This window comes from Rhagoletis pomonella, unplaced genomic scaffold, assembly GCF_013731165.1.
Source record: "Rhagoletis pomonella isolate Grant_MI unplaced genomic scaffold, Rhpom_1.0 Rhpom_scaffold_00002, whole genome shotgun sequence".
NCBI lineage: Eukaryota > Metazoa > Arthropoda > Insecta > Diptera > Tephritidae > Rhagoletis > Rhagoletis pomonella.
In genome coordinates, this window is record NW_023458556.1 from 97,346,368 (window position 1) to 97,358,401 (window position 12,034).

Below are 12,034 nucleotides of genomic sequence, written 5' to 3' on the forward strand. Positions count from 1 at the left end.
TAAGTAAATTTAAACGTGTATTATTTTAATTCTCCTACAACAAAACAGAGATGATAAAAACTTATCAACTTGGTACCAACATGTGCTTTTTTAAGAAGTTTTACTTCTATCACGTGTACGGTGTTGCTTTTTTCTCAAGTAGTTTTGCTCAGTCGCAATTTATACATTTTATGTAAGTATTAGCGGCACTTTGGGTGAACTAAATGCATTCATACATACATATTTATGTACAACTGTTGGTAATATGGTATTCGTCTTCCCAGGTAGGTAGGTTAAGTGCGGGTGATAAACCCATGTAGTATAGTTAAATACTGTGTACATACCTACAATTGAAATGGGGAAAATTTTACAATTTCGGCATGTGACTGGAAAAAAGCTCTAAAATACACACAAATTGTGGTTACCAAGTCATGTACAAAGTGATTAGCACAGCTGCATCCTTCAACTTGTCAACTCGCGGGATATTCCCCGATTTGCAGGGAATTTCGGTTTAAGAGGCAATCGGGGAATGTGCACTTTTTCGGGGAACTGGGTATGATATTTTTATATCTTAAAGTAACAAAATTAGACGAATATGTTAATTTTTTAACCATTTGACCTTTCTTGGAGAGAATTTTTTTTCTATTTGAATTGTAATATCTCCAAAACAAGAGTTTTCACATATTTATATTTTATAAACGCAAAAGACAGCGTTAGATAGCTTGTTTTAAGGCCCTTCTACTGATATCCACTTCAATGGTATGGAATGAGTAGTACGACATCAGTGGTAGTTTAAAAAAACGCCTTTTTCGAATTTGACGCACCAGCCACGCCCCCAAAGGCCTACGAATCGAAACATCCTGGAACAAAACCTTCCTAGTTCTTTTGGTACTTTAATTCCTGAAACTTTGAAAAAAAGTAAATGAAGTGGAGACACGAACCAAAACACATTTAACTCCGGAACTCAATATATAAGGTATCGTTTGAAAGGTATTGGCCTATAGAATAACACGAAATATGTTGGGTGTACCCTCATACCCCCCTAAACCGGCAAAAGCAAAAAAATGTTTTATGTTTCGCAACACTTTAGCCTAATTTTTAAGTATTCGGTTAATTGTTTATGAAGCTTGAATATATTTTCTAGACACACTCTGCAAGACCTTTCCAAAACATGTCGATTGGACGTCTGGATAAAAACTTCCAAATCTCGTGTAAATATAAGCGAGTCATTTCAGCATGCTACTGTGGCTGCTTTCGTCACTCGCGCGCACTGCCGTACGCTGTGGCAAAGTCCATTCTACTTTATTGAACTAATTTTCCAACGCTTTAATGCATACTTTTTATATACATATGTACATACGACATTAGCGCACACAAGGGGTGGGTTTTGGGGTTCAAACCCCCCCTAAAGCTAATAACCTCAAATACAAACTGTATCTTAAAGCTAAGAATCCAGCTCTCAAGGAAATCATAAGAAATATTTATTATAATTTCTGTTGCTTGATAAAAGCGCTTTGCTTTTGCTGTAAATTTTCATGAGAAAATAAATATACGACCATTTTTTTCTTGAGCTGCAAACTGGTTTAAGAAATTTTGGTAGAAGAAAATTTCTTCTCCATTTCTTGCCCGTCGTTTTATATGAATTTTTCTTTTTTCTTAAGAGTTCAGATAATTTTTTCGGTATTCGAAATATTAAAAAAATGTGGAATCGTGAAAAATCACCATCTCTATCGAAAACCAGAAATCGAAACAATTAACATAAAAGTGTAAAAATTTCTTGGAATCAATAAATTTATTTTTACTGACTCTTTTTTAAAATTTTTTATTAGGTAATTTTGAAAGTTGAGCTCATCTTGAGTTTATAGAACTTTTTATTAAACAAGTAGTTTTTAAGGAAAGAACACAACCATCTTCAATTCTCATATACAAATTTACGTGTACCGTTAATTTCTTCATGATCCAATCACCGGATCTAAACCAAATTACAGGACGACCCTTGAGGTGTCATCTTTCCAATAAAAAGGGAAATTATTGAAATCGGTTCACGTGGTCCAAAGTTATGTATTCCGACGAATTGATAACCTCCCCTTTTTTTGAAGTCGGTTAAAAATGTTTGAGTTCTGTTAATCTTATGTAAATAAAGTGCAGTTTATGAATTTTAAACCGTTTATTTATTTATTACATACTGTACATAAAACTTGCATAAATGTATTTCAAAGAGCATATTATCTGAAGCGAATTTTCAGTATATTCCGGTGATATATCTTCAGAAATATAAAACCCCCCTAAAATATATTCCTGGGTGCGCCCCTGACATACGATATGTATGTATGTATATGGATAAAAGGCGAACATATCGTACTCTATTTAAAACTCATTTTACTGGAATCCTGAGGAGCTTTTGATTGCCTAAACATCTTAAATTATTCTAAAGATAAAAAGCAAAAATGGACAGATATGTAATTACACGATATGATTGTTCGCAAAAAAATAAAACAAAGGCGGCACTATGTGGGTAAAAATCGAAAAATTTGTTGTCTGCAATGTGAACGTGTTTGGTATTTTTGTAAAAGTAATTTATCCACTAAGGGCCGGTTACTCAATGTCTGGTTAACACTAATCTCCGGTTAAACATAGTTATCGACGTTACCGACTCCCTGTTATATGCATGGAGTCGAAGTCGTCGATAACGATGTTTAACCGCAGATTAGTGTTAACCACACATTGAGTAACCGGCCCTAAGAAGAGTTAAACAAAAATTTCCCTAGAAAATAAATTATATGTCGCCAGGAAGCCACTAAAGTGGACAAATTTTATACTAAGAATGTTTATAAGAGCATAGCTATGCGTAAGCTCTTCACGGAAATAAATGTCAAAAATACATTCTTTGAAATAAAATGTTGGCTTGACGTTTTTTATTTCCATATATATAGTACAGAACTACAGGAACAAAAATTTAACACAGGGTATCCCTGCGGTATTCCAGAAAAAATAATTTTTTTTAATAAAAATTTCAAAATGAAATGAGTAAAAAATATACGTAAAAGTATGTTACTTTTTATTATTTTATTAAATAATACCGGTTTTAGCTTTCGAAAGCAGAAATAAAACCCCGCTCTTTTTTGCACTTTTTGAAGTAATGCGTTTTTGGCTAATGCATAAAATAATTTTTTTTATTTTTATTTTTTGTCAGTGCCATCAGATCTGCACGATTCGTTCTATTTTCGAAAATGAAGTGTCAGATTAAAAATCTTGACCTGTAGACAATAGAGGTTTATTTTTTGCCACCTGCTAAAAAACTAAATAAATTTTTATAATAAGTTAAATGAATTATTAAGAGATGGGTATCAATCGAAATCTGTATGAAAAGGGTTTATTTCTAAACTGCATGTAGAGGGTTGCCACCTGTTTAAAAAATCAAATTCCATTTGAATTAAAGGAGTTAGGAAATTCAAATTGATAGGCATCACCATATGGGAGACAGACGAAAGAGGTTTAAGAAGGTGTTAGGTTGCAAATAATACGAAGAGGGTTGCCACCTGTTTGTAAAGTCAAATTTAGTTAAACTAAAATAATAACTGTGTCAAACCAAAGGTTTACGACATCGTATTTGTTATTTTATTACACATACATACATTGTCAATCAGTGATTTGTTCTGATTACATTCCTTTTAAATTACTGGACTCTCAAATTAACTCACGAATGTTTTTACTCTTCACTTATTTCTTGCTAAATGTGTCCAATTTTTTCTTTTGTCTGGTACCCATATTGATATACATATTTCAGTTACCTTATTCCCGTAAAGTGAATTTGATGTTTAAAACATTTGGTAACCGCCTTCTACGTGTCGTTTAGAAATAAAGTATTCACAAAACCATTTCAATAGATACCCATATTGTGATATCTAATTCATTTAACTTATTAAACAATTGTAATAAAATTTGTCACAGGTGGCAACCCTTTCAAAAAAAATAAATAAAACTTTCTTGGACATCTACAGGCCAAGCCCTGTCATTTGACACCTCAGTTTTGAAAATGGAAGGAACTATATGTACATACTAGGAATATTAATCCCGGGATCCCGGCCCTTTTAAGGTCACAAAAATCCCGGTATTCTTGGCAAATAATCGCGGGATTTTCGGGATTTGTAATTTGCACTGATGAAAATAATAGAAACTCCTTTTCTTGACCAGTATTGGCTATATTTCTTATTTTTATTTAATAATTAATATTTTTTAATAAATGTCTATCTCATTATACATATAACACCGCGCGATAGTAAGTTTTAAACAAAAATATCAATATATTCGCGAAACCATGGGCTAATTATAGTAAAATTGCGTTTTTAGTTTTTCACTCTGACGTCAGTAATTCAAAAATGATTTAAAAAATTCAGAGAAATGTGCTTAGAGAAGACGTATGGGTATCAAATTAAAGAGGAACTCCTATAGAATTTAAACAGTTGCAAGTTTTTGGTGCAGAAGGACTGGTAAGTAATTAAAATGTCCTTTAAAAATTGTATCCTTGTAATTTCGCAATATTTGTTTTTGAAAAAATTTTATGTTAACTCGATAAAACCCTCATATTTCATCCTTCTAACTTTATTAGCTTAAAAAATTACCTCGGTTTTTTGAGTCACTGTATTTATTTTGAAGTTTCGTTGATGCCTATAGTTTCATCACGTTCGTTTTGGTTGAAGAAAACCGACACGATGCCATTAATATGATCTCAAAAACCACATCATTAGTTAAATAAAAACTTCCTTAATAAACAATTTTAATCTTTATTGAAATAACTAAACAAATAGAACAAAAATATAGTTTTTATTCTCTTAAAACAACTAAAAAAGTTATTGGTAGATATTTTCCAGATTTGGTAGATTTTTTTCAAGTGGATAGCAAGTATTTTTTTCCGTCAGTGGCAACCCTGGGTGTAAGCCCAGTACTGCGTACCTTAACCAATTATCTCAGAAAAATTAGTTTATTTCTACTTATGCAGCAACTAACTTCAAATTGAAGTATAATCACCTGGCAGCCTCATTGGGATAAACCAAATGCTTATACTTTTGATACATATCTTTGCAAATAGTTCAATATTAGTTTTAAAATCATCTAACTGTGGGCAATTAACTATTTCAGCATGAAAAGGCATCTGTAAAATAAATATACTGACTTTGCATTGCTTTAAGCCAAATGCATTTTAAAGTAGTTGAAATCAAAAGCAGAGTCGGACAATCGACTTGCTGCTTGCACACAATTCAAACTGAACATTTGAAAGCAAATTTACATGTCTCGCTGTAGCTGAGAAAAATGTTTGCTTCAATTGGTCGCGGCCAAGAATGTCCATGTTCAAATCTCATTAGGCGGAACATTTAATTTAAATTTTTAATTTCGATTATTCTTAATTATGAAAAAGCATTTGTGAAGTGTAGAACGAAAGTGTAATCAAACCACTGACTTTAAAGTGCTTTAAGCCAAATGCGTTTTAAAGTAGTTGAAATCAAATGCAGAGTCGGATAATGTTAACGTCAACAGTTCGTTCCAAGGAAGAAAGTAGACTCTTCAGTACCATCTGAAGAAGTTAGTCTTCCACACACAGAATTCAAATACATTCGAATACAGGTTGTAAGGGGGTTTACATACTTAGCTCTATGCTATATTCCTCCCCGATCTGACTCATCAGTGTATTCACAACATGTTTCTTTACTGAAATCAATTTATTCAATGATTAAACCCTGTGATTCAATGATTATGTTGGGTGACTTTAATTTACCAAATGTATCATGGAACATCATTGACAATGATATCGTACCTTTCTCGTCTAGTGCGTGCAACAACGTATTTTTAGAGGAGATGGCTGAACTCTGCCTAAATCAAGTTTATGTACTTCGCACTAAGTTTGGCAAAGTTGTTGTTGTTGTTGTAGCGACTACAACAACCCCGCCCAGATCGGCTGATATCTCAGTCGTTGTCGTCGAGTTCCACTAACGGCAGCCCCAAGAAGCGTGCAGCCTCTATGGGGGTCGGTCCACAGTGACGACGCCGTTAGGGTTGTGGGGTTTTCCGGACATGCGAAGAGATGTTTCGAGTCGTGAGGGGTCTCTCCGCATGCCGGACATTCGTTCGGCACATCCGCATTTAGCCTACTCAGGTAGGAGTTTAGCCTGCTGCAGTAGCCAGAGCGAAGTTGGGCTATTGTTGTTCTGGTTCCGTCGCGTCAATGTCCGGTGTTTGTGTGCCTAGAACGGCATTCACAGGTCTTGAGTCTACATAACTCGAGACTGCGTCCCTGTGAATGTCGTTCAGGGCCTGTCTGTGAGCTGACGGGTCCAGAGGCTGCTTAATGAACGTCTGGACTTCGTCCGTCTGTTCATATAGATGCCTCCTGACGTGCCTCGGCGAGGGCTCCTCTGCAAGCAGCTGTCTATTTGGGTGGCCACATTTGTGGCTCCCAACCAGAAACTGCTTGCAGAGCATCGTGTTGTGCCCCCTAATTGGGAGCATTTTCGCCTCATCGTGGAGGTGGTGTTCTGGTGACATCAGGAGGCATCCGGTCGCTGTCCTAAGTGCTGTATTTTGTACCGTCTGTAGCTTCGTCCACTGCGTCCTACTAGTCCCCGGCGACCACACTGGTGCTGCGAAGTTTAAAACCGGCCGGCCTATTGCCTTGTATGTTGCCAGCAACGTTTCTTTGTCTTTGCCCCAAGTACTGCCGGCTAGCGACTTGAGGACCCTGTTGCGGCTCTGTACTTTATTGACAATAGCGGTTGCGTGCGCAGAGAAGGAGAGCAGGCTGTCGAATGTTACTCCGAGTATTTTAGGATTATTCACCGTCGGAATTGGTGTGTCATCGACGTGAATTCCTAGCGGTAGCCTGACCTCCTTCGTCCAGGTTGTGAACAGGGTCGCAGAGGATTTCGTAGGGGAGAGGGCTAGACACTTTGCAGTGAAGAAGCGAGAAAGTTCAGAGAGATATCCGTTTACTTTCGAACACAGGTCATCAATTCCATTCCCAGTAGCCATGATCGAGCAATCGTCGGCGTAAGAGACAATCGAGACTCCCTCTGGTGGTTGAGGGAGCTTTGAAATGTAAAAGTTAAACAGTTTGGCAAAGTATTAGATCTTGCTTATGTTTATGATGCATCTAAGCCCGCTGTAAATAAATGTGATCAACTAGTTTTGACCGAAGATGTCTACCACCCTGCTATTGTGATATCTTACGAAATTATAAATGATGGTCAAAATCGCGGTATCCAAAAATACGAACCAAATATTCGCTGTGATCTTTCGAAAGCGAACTTTAAAAAACTGATTAAAAAATTGTCTAAATTGTCGGGGCCGATATACAAAGAAAAGGTTGAGCAAAGCGTTGCACATTTTAATTTTACTGTACATCAATTATTTGAAAAATATGTGCCTAAACACATGTGTGTTCCTGAAGAACAAACACAGTTATGGTTCACTATAGTGCTGCAAAACAATCGATGGCACTATCGATAGTATAATTTTTCAGTCACTATCGATTTTATTTTTTGGACTATCGATTGTTTTCCTATGCTTCGCATTGTGAATTCGCACGTTTACTAACGCCATTGTTTCTAGAGAAAAGTAAAGAGGTATGTAAATTGCTTTTGCATTCGCTTCTTTGATAAATGTATTTTACAATAACAAATTTTACATATTTTTCAGGAGATACTTTTATCAGGGTGGTGGTGAAGGAATGGAGGGGTTTTAAAGTTGGCAAAAGCAAAAGGTAACTTATTAGGTTTTACAATTTGATGTTCATTGCCTTTTCTAACCTGCAAATTTTCTATACATTTCTTGATTCTGATCAGGACGATGAAAGTGAAGCCATCAATTTAAGCGACACAGAGGAAGAGTCAGTAAACTTGCATCTCCAAAAGCGAAAAAGGCAAATAAATTCCCATGCTTGGAAATGGTTTGATAAATTAAATAGAATTTCTGCAAAGTACCGCATATGCAGCAAACTGTACAAGACCAGTTGTAAAACATCTAATTTGCACGATCATATCAGTCGCACGCATCCTAATTTAGGTAACTCAGAATGTCCTAAATCAGTCATCACCAATTACTTCCAACAAGCAGATAGCTACGATGCCAATTCTCCTCGTAAAATTGAGATCGACAAAGAAGTAATGAGCATGATCATATCGGACATGCAACCGTTCCGCATCGTTGAAGATGTAGGATTCAGAAAACTCTTCACAATTTTAGATCCTAGGCATAAGTTACCAAGCAGGACGACATTGCAAAACGTTCTTTTAGTCGAGATGTATGAAAAAGCTAGAGATAGCCTACAACATATTTTGAAAAATGTTAATCTTTGTTCAATTACCTCAGACGGTTGGACATCAAAAGCGAATGTAAATTACTTAACAGTAACGTGTCACTTTGTTGTTGAAGACAAATTGCGATCAGCAGTATTATCCACCTCTCAGCTATTTGACGACACAAATCATTCTGGAGACAATATTGCTGATTCATTACGTGCAGTCCTCAATGAATGGGGTATTTTTGGTAAAGTATCAACAATTGTCACGGATAATGCGCACAGCATGACGAAAGCTTGCAAAATCCTGGAAAAATGTAACTTACCGTGCTTTGCTCACACCCTCAATCTTGTTATGCTGGACGTATTGGCTCATGATTTATTAAGAGACCTTCTATTAAAATGTAAACGGATTATCAGTTTCTTCAAAAGTAGTGCTATAGCATATGCAAAGTTTAGATCAGTGTTTAAAAAACTGCAGAAAGTTTTATTTCATTTGCTTTTGCTTCTGCTTATGCTTTTGGAAAAGAAAGAAGTTGCAGTCAAAGCAAACGCAGAAAACGATTACCAATAAAATGAGCGTCAGCTTCGGCAGCCGTCGGTTTGAAAAATTTTCATTTTGTCTTGCTTATGATTTTGATCAGTAGCACAAGTTAAAGCAAAAGCAATATTTCTGCTTTTGCGAGTCGTCAACAGTGGCAGTCGATGAAACAGAAGTTTAGCATACACAAGCCGTCAGCATTTCTGTACATTAGTCGCAGTCGAACAAAAAGCAAAAATTTATTTAATTTATTTGCTAAGAAGCATCGAGTTCGTGCTGGAAAGCTAACGATCGTATGCTTCTCAGCATTTCTTCGTGTTGGTGCAGTGGCTATTCGTTTTCGTTTTCAAATATGACAGCAGAAGCAACTGACAACTGACGAACTGCGAAAGCCGATCAATTTCTTCTGCTTCTGCTTCCGTACTTTTCAGTAACACCCGATTTACATGATTCAAGTACTTGAAAGCAATTCTTGCTCATTCTCTTTTGTGTTTTCTATTTGCTTTTACACATTTCAATTCTGTTGAATTCAAGTTTTGGTTCTTTAAATGGGAAGCAACGAAAATGCCAAAAGCAAAGCAAGAAAGTTGAAACGACTTGACGGTACAGACGCATGTGTACTCGTCCCTTTTCTTCTCACCCCCTCTCTTCCACATGCGAGCAGAATTGAATTCAATACTTGAACTGTGTAAAAGCAGTCTAAGCAAGCAACAGCAAAATGCCTCTGCTGATAAGCATCGAATTCGTGCCGGAAAGCAAACAATCGTTTACTTGTCAGCTCTTCTCGTACTGCTGCTGTGGCTGTTCGTCTTTTTCGAAGCCAAAGCAAAAGCATGAATATTTCTTTTGTAGCAAGACAACTTCAGAAGCACAGCATCAGCATATTTTCGTTGCTTTTGCTAATACTGCTTAAGCATTTCAAACCCTGGTTTAGATCTACGCAGTTAAAAGAAAAGCCTTTATGCCTGGTGCAAGAAGTACCGACGCGATGGAATAGCGCTTATAAAATGATATTATAAAATGATTATTACAAAAGACGCTATAGCTACAGTTCTTTTGAAAACACCAAAAGCGCCAGAAACGCTAACGGCTGATGAAATAGAAGTGTTAGAGGACCTGGTGGAATTATTTTCGCAAATCGACGAAGCCACTGTAAAAGTTTCAGCAGATAAAACAGTTACTATATCATTCATTTTACCAATAATTTGCGGCATCTTCAACAATTTACGTGATGTTACTAAAAGTACTGCACTGCTGTTAGGAAAGCTACGTTGCTAGATCCACGATTCAAGAAGGAGGGATTTAGATCGTCTTCCAATGCAGAAGTGTCAACCAAATTGTTGGAAGATGAACTATTTAACTGCAACAACAATGATTATGCCAACGACTTGTTCTAACCCTCCTTCCCTTGTGCCACCACCCTCATCTACAACAACAACAAAAACGACAACAGCAACAAGTTCAAGTGATATGTTTGGATTTTTGAAAGAAGCGGTCAATAAAAAAGTAATATCTGCTAGGGTGGATACTATAATATCAATCCGGCACTACTTCGAGGAAAGCAATATTCCAACAGACACCGATCCATTGGCGGGTAACTATTGAAGCGTTTGATACTTTTTTCATGTACAAGTGCGCTTAATTCATTTTTATAGATATCGGATACAAAATACGATACTTTGAAATACTTAAGCATTCCCGCTACTTCTACTGAAACGGAGCGTATGTTTAGTAGAGCCGGTTGCATCGCTTCTGAAAGAAGATCGTCTCTGAAGCCGAAGAACTTAAATATGCTACTCTTTTTGAATAAAAATGGATGGGTTTTCGACCACGAATAAGACGTAGTAAGTCTAACGTACTAAAAACGAAGTACCTTATTTTCCTCTCTATGTAAGGAGCTAAAGAATTCATGGACTGTTAACGTTAAGTCATAACTCCCACGTTATTTTTGAGTATTATTTTTGCTAAGTGTGAAGTTTTTCTTTAAATTCAAAAGTTTATTTTGACAATAAACCTTTTTTTTAATAAGAAGTTAATTTTTACTACACCTTATAGATTTCTTTCTTTGAAGCAGAAAAATAATATACATCTTTCCGTTTTTTCTTTATTAAACTATCGATAGTATCGATAGTGCGTTTAAATTTTGACTAAAACTATCGATGGTGTACCTATCGATAGTTTTACAGCACCAGTTCACTAAAGAACTGAGAACACACAAAAAACCCGGTTTACACTCATACTATGTATGTAAAATACTCACTATTGCGTCACAAGTTCTTTGAATTAAACAAAAAGTGTTATAAAGCTTACTTGTCTAAAATCAAACGACGTATAATAGATAACACCAAATCATTTTATGATTTCGTAAACTCCAAGCGAAATGAACGTGGGTTTCCTTCCGACATGAAGTATCAAAATACCGTCTCTAGTGATAATCAAACAAATTCGAACATGTTCGGTCAGGGGGGGTGAAATAACACAAACGGCAATAACGCAAAATTTGCTTTATTTCACTTTTAAATGGGAAATAATACCAAAATTTGAGTTTTGCTTTATTTCCAACAAAGGTTGGAAATAAAACAAATTTTGCCTTATTTGCCATTGCTTATTTATACTATATGTCAAAAAAAAACAGTTTACTGACAGAAGGAAAAATATCTTTGTTTATTCCAAAAATACAATTAAACCAAGGCACATTGAACAGGTAATATCAGTATAGCAGCTGATTTGATTTTTTTCAAATTATTTGTTCTCGAAAATGTCAAATATTTTACATTTCTTCTCACAAAAATTCTAAATTTTTAAAATCTATTTGCATGTGAAACATTTTCCATACAAAACCAGCGATTAAATAGCAGCTTTTGGAAAGCTCGCCAAACTCAGCAGCACAACCGCTGATTACTGGGCCTGGCACAGGATGGATCAATGCTTCGAGAAGCGAACCAATTTACTAAGAAAGAAAGTTGCAACAATTTTCATTTTTTCAATTTAAACTTTTTACCTTTTTCGTATTTCGCATGGCACGCTTTGATGTAGAAGAAAAAAATCAGAACAGGTTTCGATGCCAGAAGTAACAACAAAATACGGGCAAATGTTGTTTTTGCTCAAATGCTCTAAACCTGTTTGATAGGTCTTGAATTAAACAAAAAATGTGATATAATTCATATGAAGAAAGTAATATTCACAAAATATTTTTACTTATGAAAAGTCTCACAAAATATAGG